Source organism: Elephas maximus, chromosome 27 (genome assembly GCF_024166365.1).
Source record: "Elephas maximus indicus isolate mEleMax1 chromosome 27, mEleMax1 primary haplotype, whole genome shotgun sequence".
In the NCBI taxonomy this organism is placed as follows: Eukaryota; Metazoa; Chordata; class Mammalia; order Proboscidea; family Elephantidae; genus Elephas; species Elephas maximus.
The window spans coordinates 32,181,286-32,200,055 of NC_064845.1; the positions used below are offsets into that span (position 1 = coordinate 32,181,286).

General features: G+C 41.7%; 1 long non-coding RNA gene across 5 annotated transcripts in view; it reads right to left on the bottom strand.

Moving 5' to 3' along the window:
* The window catches only part of LOC126068360 (uncharacterized), a 51,378-nt gene that overhangs the window by 23,095 nt on the left and 9,513 nt on the right, over positions 1–18,770 (bottom strand). For 2 of the 5 annotated variants that reach the window (XR_007515631.1, XR_007515629.1), the window contains exons 3-4: positions 8,199–8,441; positions 5,610–5,958 (exon numbers count right to left, since the gene is read on the bottom strand). This is a non-coding gene — a long non-coding RNA (uncharacterized LOC126068360). Of the gene's footprint in view, positions 1–5,609; positions 5,959–8,198; positions 8,442–9,300; positions 9,739–18,770 lie in introns of all 5 variants that reach the window. The other 3 variants (XR_007515633.1, XR_007515632.1, XR_007515630.1) reach the window with 3 other exon arrangements.

Genomic DNA, 18,770 nt, shown 5'->3' on the forward strand with positions numbered 1-18,770 from the left:
GAGCTGGCGCTTAACACCTCTTCAAGACACCTCCACCGAGCACCAAGGTGCTTGCTCTCAGGACGCAAAGGACCAAAGTGTTCCAAGTGGTGGTCCTAAGGGCTTTGTAAAATGTGACAGCACCTTTCACTTGGAGCACTGGGCAAGCCTTCCTTTGCCCACAGGCTGGAGAGTGGGCACAGGTAGAGAAAAACAGTGGGAACTCAGAGGAAAGTATGCCTACAAGCTAAGGGACAGAATGACCAAGTCTAGTAATCAATTCCGGATGAGTGTTTGGGGTCCTGCATAAACTGCTTCCTCAACGACCACAGGAAGATGGCAGGGAGGAGGGACTGTAACGAGCATCTATTACCTATTTATCTGACTTTAGTCCTTACTTTTCTGGATTTTGCATTTCTATTTTCTGAGAATCAAGCCACATGGTTATCATGGCAGCAGGCAGTTTATGCAACATTGTAGCTCCTTTAGCTACAAGTGATTGATTCTGGGATAGGCATCCATCCCAATGTAGGCTAATCAATCACAGGTAGATAGATAACTGTCGTCAAGTCGACTCCAACTCAGGGCAACCCTACATACAACAGAGCAAAACGATGCCTGGGACTGTGTCAGCCTCACAGTCACCAGCAGGTTCGAGTCTGTCATGGCAGCTATTCTGCCCATCCATCTCACCTGAGGGTCTCCCTCACCCTTGCTGGCCCCCTACTTTACCAAACATGATGTCCTCCAGCAATCGGTCCCTTCTGATGATGTGTCGGGAGCCCAGGTGGCACAGTGGTGTCCAAAACAAGTGAGTTGGATAAATATTCTGTTGTGATCCATAAAGTTTTCACTAATTTTTTGGAAGCAGATCATCAGGCCTTTCTTCCTAGTCTGTCTTAGTCTGGAAGCTCTGTTAAAACCTGTCCACAGGTGACCCTCCTGGCATTTGAAACACTGGTGGCTTAGCTTCCCCCATCACGGCAACACACAAGTCACCAAGTACCACAAAGTGACAGACGGTGGTCATCAACCTGACCACTAGGAATTTGGGCTTTAGGCTTTGACTTTGGTCCCAGGGTTGGGTTTCCCTCCAGGCTGCTGAACCTGCTATACGTAAAACCTTGGTCCAACGGTGGCCATGTTCCTCTGTGTAGACTAAGTAGGAGAAGAAACCAGTCATTACAAGACAGAAAAGATAAGAAGACCCAGAGAGGAGCAGAGGCAAGCCACGGCGAGAAGTCATGAAGTCTTTCAAATCCATGGTTCCACTGGGATCCTGAGGCCCAAATCATTGCTGCCACTAGATTCCAGGAAAAATGTCCATATCAATGTTATTTATATTCTCCTTTTTTGCTTGTGTTAGTCTGACCTGAGTTTTTGTTACCTCAAACCAAAATAGTCATAATTTATGAAAGCCCTGAAGAAGGGTTAAAATTAAGAGCTGGCTTTGCCAGAAAATGCTGTGGTGGCCAGCACGGTCATCTAGTCACTTAAGTCGGCCATCACATTACTTCCTGTTTGCCACTGGTTACTTTTGAGTGGCCATCAATGATACTACTAATCATAACACTTACGGAGCACGTACAAAGAGCCAAACACTGTATTAATTGGTATACATAATTATTTCATTTAGACTTCGTAACAATTCTATAAAGAAGGTATTGTTATTATTATCATCCCTATTTTACAGATAGGGAGCATTGAGCGCTTAAGCGTTCTATGACTAGGTTTCTGTAACTCATAGATCCATTAGACTATCTGGGCAATTTCATCCCTGTGAACTCATATTTGTCACACTAAGCGTACTGATTTTTGTTTTACAAATATGGGCATTCTGCTTTTATTTATTTACTTGTGTCTTATCTTGTTCCAGAAAGGATTTGAGGAACACCTCATTAAAATGCATACAATGCAATACAAAACAATAAATTTAACTTAATGTTCAACTGTGATAAAGATAAAATGAGAACAAGAAAGATCCTGTAAATGTAGGAGATATGAGAGTATTGCACAAGCCTGACAGACAGGGTTTAATGTGAAAATTATTTCTCACAGCATCGTTTGTAATAATAAAAAATTGGAAACTATATGTCCCACATAAAGAGACAGAATAAATTAATAACACATCTAGTTGAAGAAATATACCATAAAACCAGATTAAGGACACTGAAAAATGCCCATAATCTATTTTTTTTTTCATGAATAAAACAGAATGTGTGCAGTAACACGAATTTTGTAAACATTTAAGGGAGGTAGGAACAAATCTCAAACTACAAGTTCAATCCTGCAAGAAACTACTTCTTTACTTTTTTATAACTTTCAAGTGGTAGAGCTCTAATCTCACCACTCCCCAGAGTTTTTTCTGGGTTCCATAGGTGCCAAGACATCAGGGTTGATATAAGTGTGCAGAAGAATTCTTCTCTGAGTATGGTCTTCTATCCATGCTGGTGTTGGCTGAGACATTCTCATTTCCACGCAGTCTTTACTTCTGATCTGTGCAGGGCACTGTTGGACCATCCCAACAAGCCTCCCTTTCGCCTACACAAGATTCAGGTGAGTTTCTGTCTGCTTCTACAGTGAGAATCTTAAATAATACAGTTTCACTCACCTTTGTTATTCTCCAGGGTGCAGTACTTGCCTCATCATAGGAGCTACGCAAGAAATGATTCTGTGATTGAATTTGACTTATTTAAATCACTAAGTGTGAATATGTAAGTATTTTTGACATCATGCACACCCTGCGTCCACATGTCTTGTTTATTAGATGTAACACTGACAACATAATTTGGAACTGGAACTACCTTGCAACAATCCTAGGGGCATTTATTCAAGAAAAATACCGAATCATTGTAAGAACCACAAGCTTTGTGGCATTTTAACTTGACCTATTCCCATATCCCTCTCTCCAGCTCTATAGTTACCTTGAAAACCAACAGCCTCATAACCATGGCAGCTACGAAAACCAGCAGCCTAGTAGCCACCAGAGGGAGCAGAAAAGGTTTGAAGCTCCCCCAAAAGTCCTATCCCCCGAGAACTGTCACTATTTCACCAGTTTGGCAGTTCACTGAAAAAGCTTTATTCTCAGAGTTTCTCTTCATTGACTCAGACTCACTCTGTGAGACCAGCCCTGTCCCCAGGGCATTTGTCAGAAATAATTAGTAGCAACTGCTTAACATCACAGCTGTCTGAAGTAGAAATACTGGTAGGGGTTAACAAGAGGCAGACCAAAAACATTAATTAAAAAAAGAAAAAGATTGAGAGTGAGATGTCCATGGGGGCTTTATAAAGTCCAGACATGTTTCTGAGATTCTAGGAGGTCTCATGCATATGCAGAACTGTGCTATGCCCAGGGAAGACCTGAGAAGACCCTATTTTCTCACAACTGCTGGCCTTGAGGCTCTGCACAAAAAGGAACTAAAAGGTAGGTAAAGCTGTAAAATGCCTGCCAAGGCATTGATGCCATGCCTCACACACACTGAGCCCCTTGGAAAAGGCTGGGAGACTTGTTGATTTAAGGCATTTAAGGAAATCTCTGTCTCATCATTTGCTGACACTAAGAAACCCTGGTGGCATGGTGGTTAAGAGCTCAGGCTGCCAACCAAAAGGCTGGCTGTTCAAATCCACGAGCTGCTCTTTGGAAACCCTATAGAGCAGTTCTACTCTGTCCTATAGGGTTGCTCTGAGTCAGAATCCACTCGACAGCAATGGGTTTATGGAAAAGCTAACCAAGCAGAGACTTCAGTGGCTGCACACAACTAAGAATACAAGCTTTACAGAAGTAATCCAAGAAAGACACTAAACAAACAGCAACAACAACAAATCCTACAGAGGTGGGGAATACAATTTTCGGTTTTCCACAGTATATTAAGTAAAAAATCTGGTCTTTAACAAAAAATCATGAGACATGCAAAAAAATAAAAAGTATACCTCAAACTGTTCCCGAGGCACCCATATTTTGGATTTACTAGACAAAAACATTAAATCGGCTATTACAAAGGAAATCACGTCCAAAAAATCAAAGAAAACGTGAGATTAATGTCTCACCAAATAAAGAATATTGATAATGAGAAAGCAGTTATACTTTTAAAAAAGGAAGAAGTTCTAGAGTTTTAAAGTACAATCACTAAAAAAGAAACGTTCATTAGAGGAGCTCCAGAGCGGATGTGAATTGGCAGAAGAAAAAAAGAAAAAGAATCAGGAAACCTGAAGACAAGACTATTAAGATTATCTGATTTGAGGAATAGAAAAAAAAAAAAAAATGAATGAAGAAAAATGACCAGGGTCTCAGAGACTTCTGGGACACCATCAAGCTAACCAACATACACATCATGGGAGTCACAGAGGAGAGAAAAAGGGGCAGAAAGAATATTTGAAGAAAATCACTGAAAACTTCCAAAATTTGATGAAAGCATTAGACAATGAAAACCTCATGGATCACAACAGCATATCGCCCAGTGTAGTGCTGGAGGATGAGCCCCTAGGTTGGAAGGCACTCAGAATACACAGTGACCACAACAACGGACTTGAGCACACCAGCAATTGTGCGATGGCACAGGACCGGGCAACATTTTTTCTGTTGCACACGGGGTCGCCATGAGTCAGAGTTGATGCTACAGCAACTAACAACTACAACAACAGTCATTAGTGAGCAAAACTACGCCATAAAATAAGACTGGACATGACTACTCAGCACAGACCAGGTATTCCTTGCACAGCGCTTTGAAGATGAAAAGCATTGAGTATTTACGGGTAAGACCCTGTTCTAAAGCGTGTGCAATTCATGTTGGCCTGAGACAACAGATGAGGAGGGCTGTGTGGCTGAGGGCCCAGAACATGTGCGGCTGCTCACGTGAGCTGCATGTGGCCAACAGACGTAGAGCCCAGGACTTGCTGCGGGAATGGTCCCAGGAGAGAAGTGTCCCAGCGCACTCAGCCACACGTAGTTACTATGGGAAAACCATGAACATCTTTTTCCAGATGTCTCTGTTTGTCTCAAAATTTCCTTTTCTTTTTTTCAATAACGGGACTAGTCACAAGTTTTTGAATAGTGTCAGTTTTGTCAACTGGTGGCTACCGAAGAGTAAGTCAGAATTTGCCAACAAATACTGGTAGGACCACCAACTTCTTCCCTTCCCCTCCCTCCCTGTGAATTAGTCAAGTGACTTATCAGTTGTGAGTTTTCTACTTGACAGTTTTGCAACATCGTAGCTGACGGTTTCTATTTTTTCCCTTAAAAACAGGGCTTAGTCAAAGTTAAAAACTTTTTTTTGTGCACCAGGTACTTACTCCCTTAATATGCCTTTAAGCATTTGTCTGTCTTTCAGAATTTGAAGGGCTTTCTTTTTAGAAGTTTAAATGAATGAACTTCAAAGCAGTTTCACAACTTTCATGTCCTTCTTTGCATTTCTTTCTCATATGAATAAACACATACAGGAACACACCAACACGGAGTTGTAGATACTCAGTGTCCTGAGAGTGCAAACGTGCCACGCTAACTCTCTGCTTCTTCCTTCTCCCCACTTCCTCCCTTCCCAGTGACACAGACACTTATTTTGGCTACTCAGAAAAGCCCAAATGGGAACAAAGTTCTATTTAAAGAGACACACATCAGCATGACCATAGGTTACCTGAGACACTGAATTACTGGTCCATGTTTGTCATCCTCTTGTGATAAAATCATTCACAGTCCACTAACGGCTTCATGGAGAGTGGAGGACACCTGCCTCGCAACTTCTGGCTGGACACGTGATGTCAACAGAGGCCTGAAACGTGCTTGCGTGGCCGGGTTGCTCCCTTGTGCTCTGGTGATCCACCATGAGAAGAACATGCTCTAGGTAGCTGCTGACCCTTTGGCCTGGGCTCCAGAACAAGACATGCGGAGCAGACTTGAACCCAACCTGCAGCCTGGGGCCTGGGACACAATGCCTAGCCCAGTTAATCTGCAGGAGACCCAGAGAGCTGTGAGCGGCTCAATATCTGAAATAGAAACAAGAAGGGTGGGTGCTTATCATTGGGCCGGAGGCCAGGCTTGCAGCTGAAAAAGAGGCTAGTCAAGCCAAATAGCTTTGTCCAATATGGACATTAAAGGGGGGTGGGAGGGTGAGAGCCCCTTTACAGAAGCTGGAAGTCAGAGACAAACAGGCCTAAGCACCTAAGAATACAGAAGCAAGGAGCAGTGGATCATCATGGGGTAATGGGAGATGGTCTGCAAAATTTCCAGGGAAAGGGGGAAATCCCCAAGAAGGGACTTTCCATGCTTCTCAAGAATGGCTCCCTGTCATGGATTGAATTGTATCCCCCCAAAATACAAGTATCAATTTGGCTAAGCCATGATTCCCAGTATTGTGTGATTGTCCACCATTTTGTCATTTGATGTGTTTTTCCTATGAGTTGTAAATCCTACCTCTATGATGTTAATGAGGTGGGATAGGAGACAGTTATGTTAATGAGGCAAAACTCAATCTACAAGATTGGATTATGTTTTGAACCAATCTCTCTTGAGTTTTAAAAAAGAGAAGCAAGCAGAGAGAAAGGGGGCCTCACATCACCAAGAAAGTAGCGCCGGGGGCAGACCGTGTCCTTTGGATCTGAGCTTCCTGCGGCGAGAAGCTCCTAGTCCAAAGGAAGATTGATGACAAGGACCTTTCTCCAGAGCTGACAGAGAGAAAGCCTTCTCCTGGAGCTGGTGCCCTGAATTTGGACTTCTAGCCACTAGACTGAGAAAATTAATTTCTCTTGGTTAAAGCAGCACTAGATAACTAAGACACTCCCCCTAGAGGCATGCAACCTCTTCCCTAGGAGATGAGGGAGAGGACAGACGGTGGCAAAATTGATTAAAAAAAAAAGCTCAGTGCCCAGCTCAGAGTAGATGTTTAATACATGTTTCCTTTTCTTTCTTTTCTTAAACCTCCCTTTTTCTATGACTTTTTTGAGTGCTTAGGGATCTCTTTTTGACTCCTTAATATTCAAGGGACGTTCTGTCTCTTTGACTCTCTGAGTCAACTAACATTAATATTGCCGAAGCCTAGACAGCCAGCTTCCTTCTTCTGCCCACACTGGGTTTCCTAAAAGGCTATCTGCAAAAAAAAAGGGGGGAATTCACCTGTGTTAATGAAAAGTTCTTAAAAAAAAAAAAATGTGTATTTATAATCTCTCCAGGTTAAAGTTGGCCAAAGAGTGGTACTAAATTTTAGGAACTGGTTTCTTTTTTCAACAAGGATGTTTGGGGAAAATTCAGGAGCTGAGGTAACCCATTGAGTTCTTCTCTCCTATCTGCCTTGCACTGGTTCCCCTAAGCAGGCTGGCACATCAAGTGAGGAATGGTAATGTTATCAATCAACTCTGGAAAATAAAAAGCCCTGGCAACCCCAGGAAGACCAAGGAGAAGAAGCACTGCTATCTCCAGGTTTAACTAATGGTGGAAAGAGGAGTCCAGCCCAGGGAGCTGCCCAGAGAGATTCCACAAGAGATAAAGTGCCAAAGGTCTGGTAGGCAACAAGCCATGGGCTCCTGCCTCACATGCTCACACATGTGGGATAACACACTCATCAGGGTTATCCTACCACAGGGGTGGAGGAGCTGAGGTATGTATGTTCATCAAATCCCATCAGTCCTTGGTTGACAGCTACCCTGAAGGGAGGGTGGTATGAGTCTCGGGCACTCTGGCCTGCAGTGTGGGCAGACAGAGAGAGACTTTCCACAGCTTCCAAGAGAGCCCTCAGGCAGAGAGGTTCGAGACTGGCAGTTGGAAGCAGGCCTGAGACACAACGAAGTGGTAAGGACCTAGGGATATGGGAGAGGTGCTTCTGTAGATTTTCATCCTTTCCCAAAGCAGCAACCCAATGGGTTGTTGAACCATGTTAGTGAGAAAATTAAAGTTGAGCTTGAATGACAAATGATCCAGGGACAAATATCACAAAAGCCAACAAATTTAAATAAAAACCAGAAAATACTCATTGCAAATACTTAATGCTCATTCCTCAGGAGCACTGCTGCCATAGAAGGTAAATTATTATCTCCATGGTCAAGGCAACTCCCTAGGGGACTGGGATCATTCATGTCAATAAATCTCACGTCAAAAGGCAAGTGCCAGTGATTCCTCTCTGGAGGCAAATTCAGAGCCTGCATTATGTCTGGGTGACTAAGGAGATTCGGGTTAATTACAGGCAGGTGGCCATCCTTAGTGTTTCTGGCATCCAGGGAAACGCTGTACTCACAAAATTAACTTCTGGAGTTGTGTTCAGGACCCTTTCCTCGGTCCTTGTAGTATCTTCTCATTCTCCCAGGACCAGGTCAAGTTCACCACTTCCTGTTCATCAATCCTGCCAAGGGCACTTCATCTGGACGCTCACTCAGAACACTGGTTTTCTCTGGCAGGTGATGCTAGCATGGTACCATGGGCAAGCAAGAGGCTACCCACAGAGTTCAGCTGAGATGCATGGTTCTTCACACCAGCCCTCCTGAAAATGAGGTGGGATAGATTAAAAAAAATAAAACCCCTACAATTCCCATCTCCTCTAAAATGTCTGCTCTGTAACTTAAATTACTGTCTTATAGCTTTTCTTAACTCTGGTATTATTATTCAAATGTACATGCATATGTTTTGTTTCTATAAAGCCATTATCAGGTCCTTGAGAACAGTGACCATGACTTCTATGTTTTAGGGTACCCTATAGGTATCCTTCCCTCTTGCATGCCAACAGAACCCTAATTTTGTTCAGGTGGCAATGTGCCCAGTTTTGGACAGTGAGACCTACAGGTAAGTTGTCGTGAAGGCTTCTGGGAAAGCTTTTGCCTTTCTGATAAAAAGAAGCAGTTGGCATTGCTGTTCCCGTTTTCTACTTCTTCTTTTTTTTTTTTTTCCTGCCTGAAATACAGATGTGATGGGTGGAGCTGCAGAAATGGCCTTGCAACCATGAGGGGACATCCAAAAGAACTGCACAGATGCTGACCCTGACACTGTTGAATTCATGAACCAACTCCAGTATCTGCCTACCTCCAAACTTCTTGTTAGCTGAAAAAATAAGTTCCTATTTATTTAAGCCCTTGCAAGTGGATTTTTCTATTATCTGTAGCCTCACAAACATGGTTGATAGAAGAAACAGTAGAAATAGTAGGAGCATGACCTGCACTCATTATGTTCATTTCTGCCTCCTAAATCACACACAAGTATGCCCACTTGGAACAACCTGTGTCTCATGTGAAGCCTGAACTAGAAATGGGTGTCTGGGAAATGAGGAAATATCTTTGACGTTCTTCCATTTAGCTTTCCCACTACAAAGGGGTTGGAACGGAGTTGAGTGAGCCAGTTTGCTATACCTGCCATACCAACCATGATGGGCAGGGAAATCAGGGCCTCCATGCAAAATCCCTAATTGATGCCTCTCCTATTAGTTGAGGAAAAAGTGGCCGCTGTAGCAGACAAACCCCAAAATCTCAATGGTTTAGCACAATAGAAGTTTATCATTCAATCCTGGGATGTCCAAAGTGGGTCTTGAATATTGTGGAAAGGGACCGGGGGACACTTTGTTCCGTGAGTCATTCCGGGACCCGGGCTGACTTCTCCAATATTCAACCGGCAGACAGAAGAAAAGACGGTGAGGAAGGCATGTCTGCTTCTTCAAAGCCTTGGCCTGGAAGAGGCATCCATCATTTATGCTCACATTCCACTCCTGAGAGCTCATCTTATCACCTCCACCTAAATGCAGGGGCAGCACATACAGTCCTTGGCTTGGCAGCAACTTCCCAGGGACAACTCTACAGAAGGAGAGAACAAATTTTTGAGGAACAGCTAGTTGTCTGCCACCAGCTAAACTTGCTATAATCACTGTGGCAGGTTTTGCCCCTAATTGCTGCATTAAAAAAAAAAAAAAAAAAAAAAACCCATTGCAGTCGAGTCGGTTCCAACTCAGAGAATTCTTAATAAATAAAAGAATGACTAGAAGGATGAATACACCTCTTCGTATCTCAACTATTGTAAAAAGCCATTAAAATATTTTTAACGTCAATGTCTTTAAGGATAATTTTTCATAAGAATCATTTTTAATTGTTGCAAGTCTTTTGAAGCTAGGGAAATGTTTATTAATAACCTTGGATGTATATTTTTAAATCTAGTTTATGCCATCGGTAAATGATACTAAACAAGGGCTTCTTCTTGTTGTATGCCGTCGAGTTGATTATGATTCGTAACAACCCTACAGGACAGGGCAGAACTGCTCCATAGGGTTTCCAAGGCTGCAGTCTTTAAGAGGGCAGATTGTCAGGTCTTTTCTCCGACAGAGCTACTGGTGGATCGAACTGAACTGCACTCAGCAGCCAAAAGTTTAATGGTTACGGCAGCAGGCCCTCTTAAGAGTTTCTTAATCTAGGGAATCTGTGGATAGAATTCAAGAGGTGTATAAACTTGGAAGAGAAAACTCACATCTTCATTACCCTCTAACTGAAATTTAGCATTGTTGTTAGGTGCCGTCGAGTCAGTTCCAAAGAATAGCAACCCTGTGCACAACAGAACGAAACACTGCCTGGTCCTGTGCCATTTTTACAATTGTTGTTATGCTTGGGCTCACTGTTGTAGCCACTCTATCAATCCACCTCATTGAGGGTCTTCCTCTTTTCCACTGACCCTGTACTTTGCCAAGCATGATGTCCTTCTCCAGAGACTGATCCCTCCTGACAACATGTCTGAAGTATGTTAAGACGCAGTCTTGCCATCTTTCCTTCTAAGGAGCAAGACAGATCTTGTTCGTTCTTTTGGCAGTCCATGGTATACTCAATATTCTTTGCCAACACTGCAATTCAAAGGTGTCAATTCTTCTTTGGTCTTCCTTATTCACTGTCCAGCTTTCACGTGCATATGATGCAATTGAAAATACCATGGCTTGAGTCAGGTGCACCTTAGTCTTCAAGGTGACATCTTTGCTCTTCAACACTTTAAAGAGGTCTTTTGCAGCAGATTTGCCCAATGCAACGTGTCTTTTGATTTCTTGACTGACACTTCATGGCTGTTGATTGTGGATCAAGTAAAATGAAATCCTTGACAACGTCAGTCATTTTTCTGTTTATCATGACGTTGCTGATTGGTCCAGTTGTGAGGATTTTTGTTTTCTTTATGTTGAGGTGTAATTCGTACTGAAGGCTGAGGTCTTTGATCTTCATTAGTAAGTGCTTCAAGTCCTTTTCACTTTCAGCAAGCAAGGTTGTGTCATCTGCATAACACAGGTTGTTAACGAGTCTTCCTCCAATCCTGATGTTCCGTTCTTCTTCATATAGTCCAGCTTCTCAGATTATTTGTTCAGCATACAAATTAAATAGGTATGGTGAAAGAACACACCCCTGATGCACACCTTTCCTGACTTTAAACCAATCAGTATCCCCTTGTTCTGTCTGAACGACTGCCTCTTGATCTATGTAAAGGTTCCTCATGAGCACAATTAAGTGTTCTGGAATTCCTATTCTTCACGGTGTTATCCATAGTTTGTTATGATCCACACAGTCAAATGCCTTTACATAGTCAATAAAACACAGGTAAACATCCTTCTGGTATTCTCTGCTTTCAGCCAGGATCCATCTGACATAAGCAATGATATCCCTGGTTCCATGTCCTCTTCTGAAACCAGCCTGAATTTCTGGCAGTTCCCTGTCAATATACTGCTGCAGCCATTTTTGAATGATCTCCAGCACGGCAATGGGTTTCGTTTTTTTTTTATTTAGGTTAGAAAGACATAACGATAATCTGTAACCAAATGCTCACCCAGGGAGAAAGACTAAATCTCTCCGACACAGCTAGACGATTTGCAGATGGGCTATATATACAAAACCAACAAAGACTTAGAGACACGAACAAACTAAAACTCAAAGGATGGAAAAAAATATATCAAGCAAACAACAATCAAAAAAGAGCAGGAGCAGCAATATTAATTTCTGACAAAATAGACTTTAAAGTTAAATCTACCACAAAGGATAAAGAAGGACACTACATGATGATTAAAGGGACAATAGACCAGGAAGATATAACCATATTAAATATTTATGCACCCAATGACAGGGCTGATCAATATACATAAAACAAACTCTATCGGCATTGAAAAGTGAGACAGACAGCTCCACAATAATAGTAGGAGACTTCAAAACACCACTTTCAGTAAAGGACAGGACATCCACAAAGAAGCTCAATAAAGACATGGAAGATCTAAATGCCACAATCAACCAACTTGACCTCGTAGACACATACAAAACACTCCACCCAACATCAACCACCTATACTTTCTTCTCTAGTGCACACGGAACATTCTCTAGAATAGGCCACATATTAGGTCATAAAGGAAGCCTTAGCAGAATCCAAAACACTGAAATATTACAAAGCATCTTCTCTGACCATAAGGCCATAAAAGTGGAAATCAATAACAGGAAAAGCAGGGAAAAGAAATCAAACACTTGGAAACTAAACAATACCCTGCTCAAAAAAGACTAGATTATAGAAGACATTAAGGATGGAATAAAGAAATTCAGGGAATCCAATGAGAATGAAAACACTTCCTATCAGAACTTTTGGGACACAGCAAAAGTGGTACTCACAGGCCAGCTTATATCAATAAATGGACACATTCAAAAAGAAGAGAGGGCCAAAATCAAAGAATTATCCCTACAACTTGAACAAATAGAAAGAGAGCAACAAAAGAAACCCACAGGCACCAGAAGAAAACAAATAATAAAAATGAGAGCTGAACTAAATGAAATACAAAACAGAAAAACAACTGAAAGAATTAACAAGGCCAAAAGCTGTTTTTTTCAAAAACTCTAACAAAATTGATAAATCATTGGCCAAACTGACAAAAGAAAAACAGGAGAGGAAGCAAAGAACCCAAATAAGAAATGAGAGGGGCGATATTACAACAGACCCAACTGAAATTAAAAGAATCATATCAGATTACTATGAAAAATTATATTCAAATTTGAAAACCTAGAAGAAATGGATGAATTCCTAGAAACACACTACCTACCTAAACTAACACAAACAGAGGTAGAACAACTAAATAGACTCATAACAAAAGAAGAGGTTATCAAAAAACTCCCAACAAAAAAAAGCCCTGGTTCCAGTGGCTTCACTACAGAGTTCTACCAAACTTTCAGAGAAGAGTTAACACCACTACTACTAAAGGTATTTCAGAGCATAGAAAAGGACGGAATACCACCAAACTCATTCTAGGAAGCCACCATATCCCTGATACCAAAACCAGGGAAAGACACCACAATAAAAGAAAATTATAGACCTACATCCCTCATGAACACAGATGCAAAAATCTTCAACAAAATTCTAGCCAATAGAATTCAACAACATATCAAAAAAATAATTCACCATGACCAAGTGGGATGCATACCAGGTATGCAGGGATGGCTCAACATTAGAAAAACAATTAATGAAATCCACCACATAAATAAAACAAAAGACAAGAATCACATGATTTTATCAATTGATGAAGAAAAGGCATTTGACAAAGTTCAACACCCACTCATGATAAAAACTCTCAGCAAAATAGGAATAGAAGGAAAATTTCTCAACATAATAAAGTGTATTTATACAAAGCCAACAGCCAACATCACCCGAAATGGAGAGAGCCTGAAAACATTCCCACTGAGTTCGGGAACCAGACAAGGACGCCCTTTATCACCACTCTTATTCAACATTGTGCTGGAAGTCCTAGCCAGAGCAATTTGGCTAGATAAAGAAATAAAGGGCATCCAGACTGGCAAGAAAGACATCAAAGTATCTCTATTTGCAGATACTTTGTACAAGTGATCTTCTACACAGAAAACCCTAAGGAATCCTCAAGAAAACTACTGAAAGTAATAGAAGAGTTCAGCAGAGTATCAGGATACAAGAGAAACATATAAAAATCAGTTGGATTCCTCTACACCAACAAAAAAAACATCGAAGAGGAAATCACCACATCACTGCCATTTATAGTAGCCCCCAAGAAGATAAAATAAGCTCCCCAAGAAGATAAAATACTTAGGGATAAATCTTACCAGAGATGTAAAAGACTTATACAAAGAAAACTACAGTACACTTCAGCAAGAAACCAAAAGAGACTTACCTAAGAGGAAGAACATAACTTGCTCGTGGATAGGAAGACTTAACATTATAAAAATGTCTATTCTACCAAAAGCGATCTATACGTTAAATGCAATTCCGATCCAAATCCCAAAGACATTCTTTAATGAGATGGAGAAACAAATCACCAATTTCATATGGAAGGGAAAGAGGCCTCGGATAAATAAGGCATTACTGAAAAAGAAGAACAAAGTGGGAGGCCTTACTTTACCTGATTTTAGAATCTATTATACCGCCACGGTAGTTTAAACAGCCTGGTACTGGCACAACAACAGATACATGTACCAATGGAACAGAATTGAGAATCCAGACATAAACCCAGCCACATATGAACAGTTGATATTTGACATAGGCCCCCAAAACAGTTAAATGAGGAAAAGACAGTCTTTTTAACATATGGTACTGACATAACTGGATATCCATCTGCAAAAAAAGGAAACAAGAGCCATACCTCACTCCATGCACAAAAAACTAACTCAAAATGGATCAAAGACCTAAATATAAAATCTAAAACGATAAAGATCATGGAAGAAAAAATAGGGACAACGTTAGGAGCCCTAATACATGGCATAAACAGTATACATAACATTATAAAGAATGTAGAAGAAAAACTACATAACTGGGAGCTCCTAAAAATCAAACACCTATGCTTATCCAAAGACTTCACCAAAAGAGTAAAAAGACTACCTACAGACTGGGAAAAAGTTTTTAGCTATGACATTTCAGATCAGCACCTGATCTCTAAAATCTACATGATACTGCAAAAACTCATCTGCAAAAAGACAAATAACCCAATCACAAAATGGGTAAAAGATATGAATAGACACTTCCCTAAAGAAGACATTCAGGTAGCTACCAGATATATAAGGAAATGTTCATGATCATTAGCCATTACAGAAATGCAGATCAAAACTACAATGAGATTTCATCTCACTCCAACAAGGCTGGCATTAATCCAAAAAACACAAAATAAGAAATGTTGGAGAGGCTGTGGAGAGATTGGAACACTTATACACTGCTGGTGGGAATATAAAATGGTACAACCACTTTGGAAATCGATTTGGAGCTTTTTTAAAAAGCTAGAAATAGAACTACCATATGATCCAGCAATCCCACTCCTTGGAATATATCCTAGAGAAATAAGAGCCTTTCCACGAACGGATATATGCACACCCATGTTTATTGCAGCACTGTTTACAATAGCAAAAAGATGGAGGCAACCACGGTGCCCATCAACAGATGAATGGATAGATGAATTATGGTATATTCACACAATGGAATACTACGCATCGATAAAGAACAGTGAGGAATCTGTGAAACATTTCATAACATGGAGGAACCTGGAAGGCATTATGCTAAGTGAAATCAGTCAGTTGCAAAAGGACAAATATTGTATAAGACCACTATTATAAGAACTTGAGAAATAGTTCAAAGGGAGAAGAAAACATTCTTTTGTGGTTATGAGAGGGGGAGGGGGCATTCACTAATTAGATAGTAGATAAGAACTACTTTAGGTAAAGGGAAGGACAGCACTCAATACAGGGGAGGTCAGCACAACTGGACTGGACCAAAAGCAAAGAAGTTTCCTGAATAAACTGAATGCTTTGAAGGTCAGCGGAGCAGGGCCGGGGGCTTGGGGACTATGGCTTTGGGGAACATCTAAGTCAATTGGCAAAATAAATTCTATTAAGAAAACATTCTGCCTTCCACTTTGAAGTGTGGCGTCGGGGGTCTTAAACACTAGCAAGCAGCCATCTAAGATACATCAATTGATCTCAACCCACCTGGATCAAAGGAGAATGAAGAACACCAAGGACACACGGCAATTATGAGCCCAAGAGACAGAAAGGGCCTCATGAACCAGCAACTACATCATCCTGAGACTGGAAGAACTAGATGGTACCTGGCTACAACTTATGACTGCCCTGATAGGGAACACAACAGAGAACCCCTGAGGGAGCAGGAGAGCAGTGGGATGCAGACCCCAAATTCTCCTAAGACCAGGCTTAATGGTCTGACTGAGACTGGAAGGACCCCAGTGGTCATGGCCCCCAGAACTTCAGTTGGCCCAGGACAGGAACCATTCCTGAAGCCAACTCTTCAGACATGGATTGGACTGGACAATGGGTTGGAGAGGGATGTTTGTGAGAAGTAAGCTTCTTGGATCAGGTGGACACTTGAGACTATGTTGATATCTCCTGCCTGGAGGGGAGATGAGAGGGTGGAGGGGGTTAGAAGCTGGCAAAATGGACAAGAGAGAGTGGAGGGAGAGAGCAGGCTGTTTCATTAGGGGGAGAGTAATTGGGAGTGTGTAGCAAGGTGTATGTGGTTTTTGTGTGAGACACTGACTTGATTTGTAAACTTTCACTTAAAGCACAATAAAAAATATTAAAAAAAAAAAAAAAAAAAAACAGGCCTACCCCATGGGCACCGCCACAGTCCAAGACGCAGACCCAAGAAGGGATTATAATACCGAAAGAGGCAGGTGGACAAGAGACCACATGTTAGTGTGCCTGGTTGAAAGGATGAAAGCCTACAGAATAAAACCTACCAATTTCAATAAACTGGCCACTATCGACCACGGGCCCCATGAAAACACCATTCTGTGGCCCTTTAATGTCTTTGATTCTTTTTTTACTATTTGGACCCTGCCTCTTCAAAATACTCACTCTTTTTATATTCTCCACATTACAACAGTTTCAGTTGCAAATGGCTGGAATTCAGACATCAACAAATAATATGTCTTGAAAACCCTTTGGATCAAGCTGCCCAAAGCTTCCATCCTCGGCTCCTGGCTCCATGAAGTTGAGCTAACCACCCCCATTAGAGAACAAGTGCCACTCCTAGGGCCAGCTCTATGCCCCCAGTGACAGCAAGAAGTAGCTACAGAAGACAGTCCACCCCCCCTTCAACAACCCCAAAGATTTGGAAGAATGGCACTTGAGGGGGGAAAGATTAAGGGGAGGGGGGAAAGATTAAGGGGAAGGGGGAGAGCTTACACTCTAGTAGAAGAAGTGACAGGGAGTGGTGACATTCCTCAATAAGATAGTCCCTAACTTGATAAGGTCCCTGGCTTGGCTGTTAAATGTTAAGACGGAGAGAGAAGAGAAAAAGGGTATAAAACCCTAAGAAAACAACTATCAGGGCTCTCAGACTGTCCCTCTGAGCAGCCGCTAGATGCTCTCTGGTCAAGTGCACTTTTCGCTATTAACCCTCTGCTAACTAATAAAACCCCTTGCTTGCTTGACACTCTTTGTCTCAATGTTTGAATTCTTTCCTACACCGAATACAAGAACCCAGACTATTCTCTGGTAACAGGCTGAGCTCCAATCATTTATATCTCTAACAAGTTCCTAGGTAATGCTGATGCTACTAGGACCACACTTTGAGTAGCACTAGATTAAAAACTTCAACATATTCCAAAATGTGTGTCAACTTGACTAGGCCATGATTCCCAGTATTGTATGAGGATCCACCACTTTGTCATCTGATGTAATTTCCTATGTGTTGTAAATCCTACCTCTATCATCTTAATGAGGTGGGGTTAGGGGTATTTATGTTAATGAGGCAGGACTAAATCTACAAAACTAGTTTGTATTTTACATCAATCTCTTTCAAGATACAAAACAGAGAAATGAGTAAAGAGACATGGGGACCTCCTACCACCAAGAATGCAGAACCTCAAGGGGGGCGCTTCCTTTGGACCCAAGGCCCCTGCACTGACAAGCTCCTAGGATGGGAAGATTGCTGACAAGGACCAACCCTCAGAGCTCACACAGAGAAAAAGCCTTTCCCTGGAGCTAGCATCATGAATTTGGACTTCTAGCTTTCTAAGCTGCGAGAGAACAAATTTCTCTTTGTTAAAGCCATCCACTTGTGACATTTCTGTTACAGCAGCACTAGATGACTAAGACACCAACCTATCTACCAAAACAGCTTCTCTCACTGTCCCCTTTCTGCTACACAGAAGTGCCCCTTCTAATAAAAACACCTAGTACTGTAAACGCAGGGCAGACAGAATATAAATAACAAGGCTACCTGATACCTGTCTAAGACGGCTTTTCCACCTATTAGATCCAAGGTCTGTTCACATTTGTCATAAGCTTTGCAAGTGTATCTAACACTACAGAGACCAGAAAACACCGCAAGGGTGAACGCAAGCCTGCCAGGATGGTTTTCATCTAATTCCTGCACTGACCCTGACTTAGGGTCAAGTTGGTGCTTTTTATTAAAATAACGTACATCACTCGGGTCTAGATCAGGATTACAGTATTTTGCACCTTTCCGACACACAGTTCTGAAGAGCAACAAAAGAACTATCAAAGGCATATGTTGAAGACAACTTTTTTCCATATTCCAAAAGAGAGGAGACAGAAACGTAAAGGCTCTAGAACAAAGAGACTTCTGCAAACAGTCTCTGGTCTTCATTAATCACCTGCAACAACTCTTCTGGATCAGCAGTCATGTGCAAAGATATTTTGATTTTTGGGGTTACTTCTCTGTGTCCTCTGGTCTAATTGTATATGAGTCACTTTCACATTAGGAGATCGACCCATCAAGTGCACTTTCCTGACTTCTCTTCTGAGCAGCCTCCTTCTTGCCTCCTCCACTCTCCCCTTTCTTTCCTCTCCAAAAGAAAGCCTTCATCCAGAATACACTGTCACAATAAACTAGGACA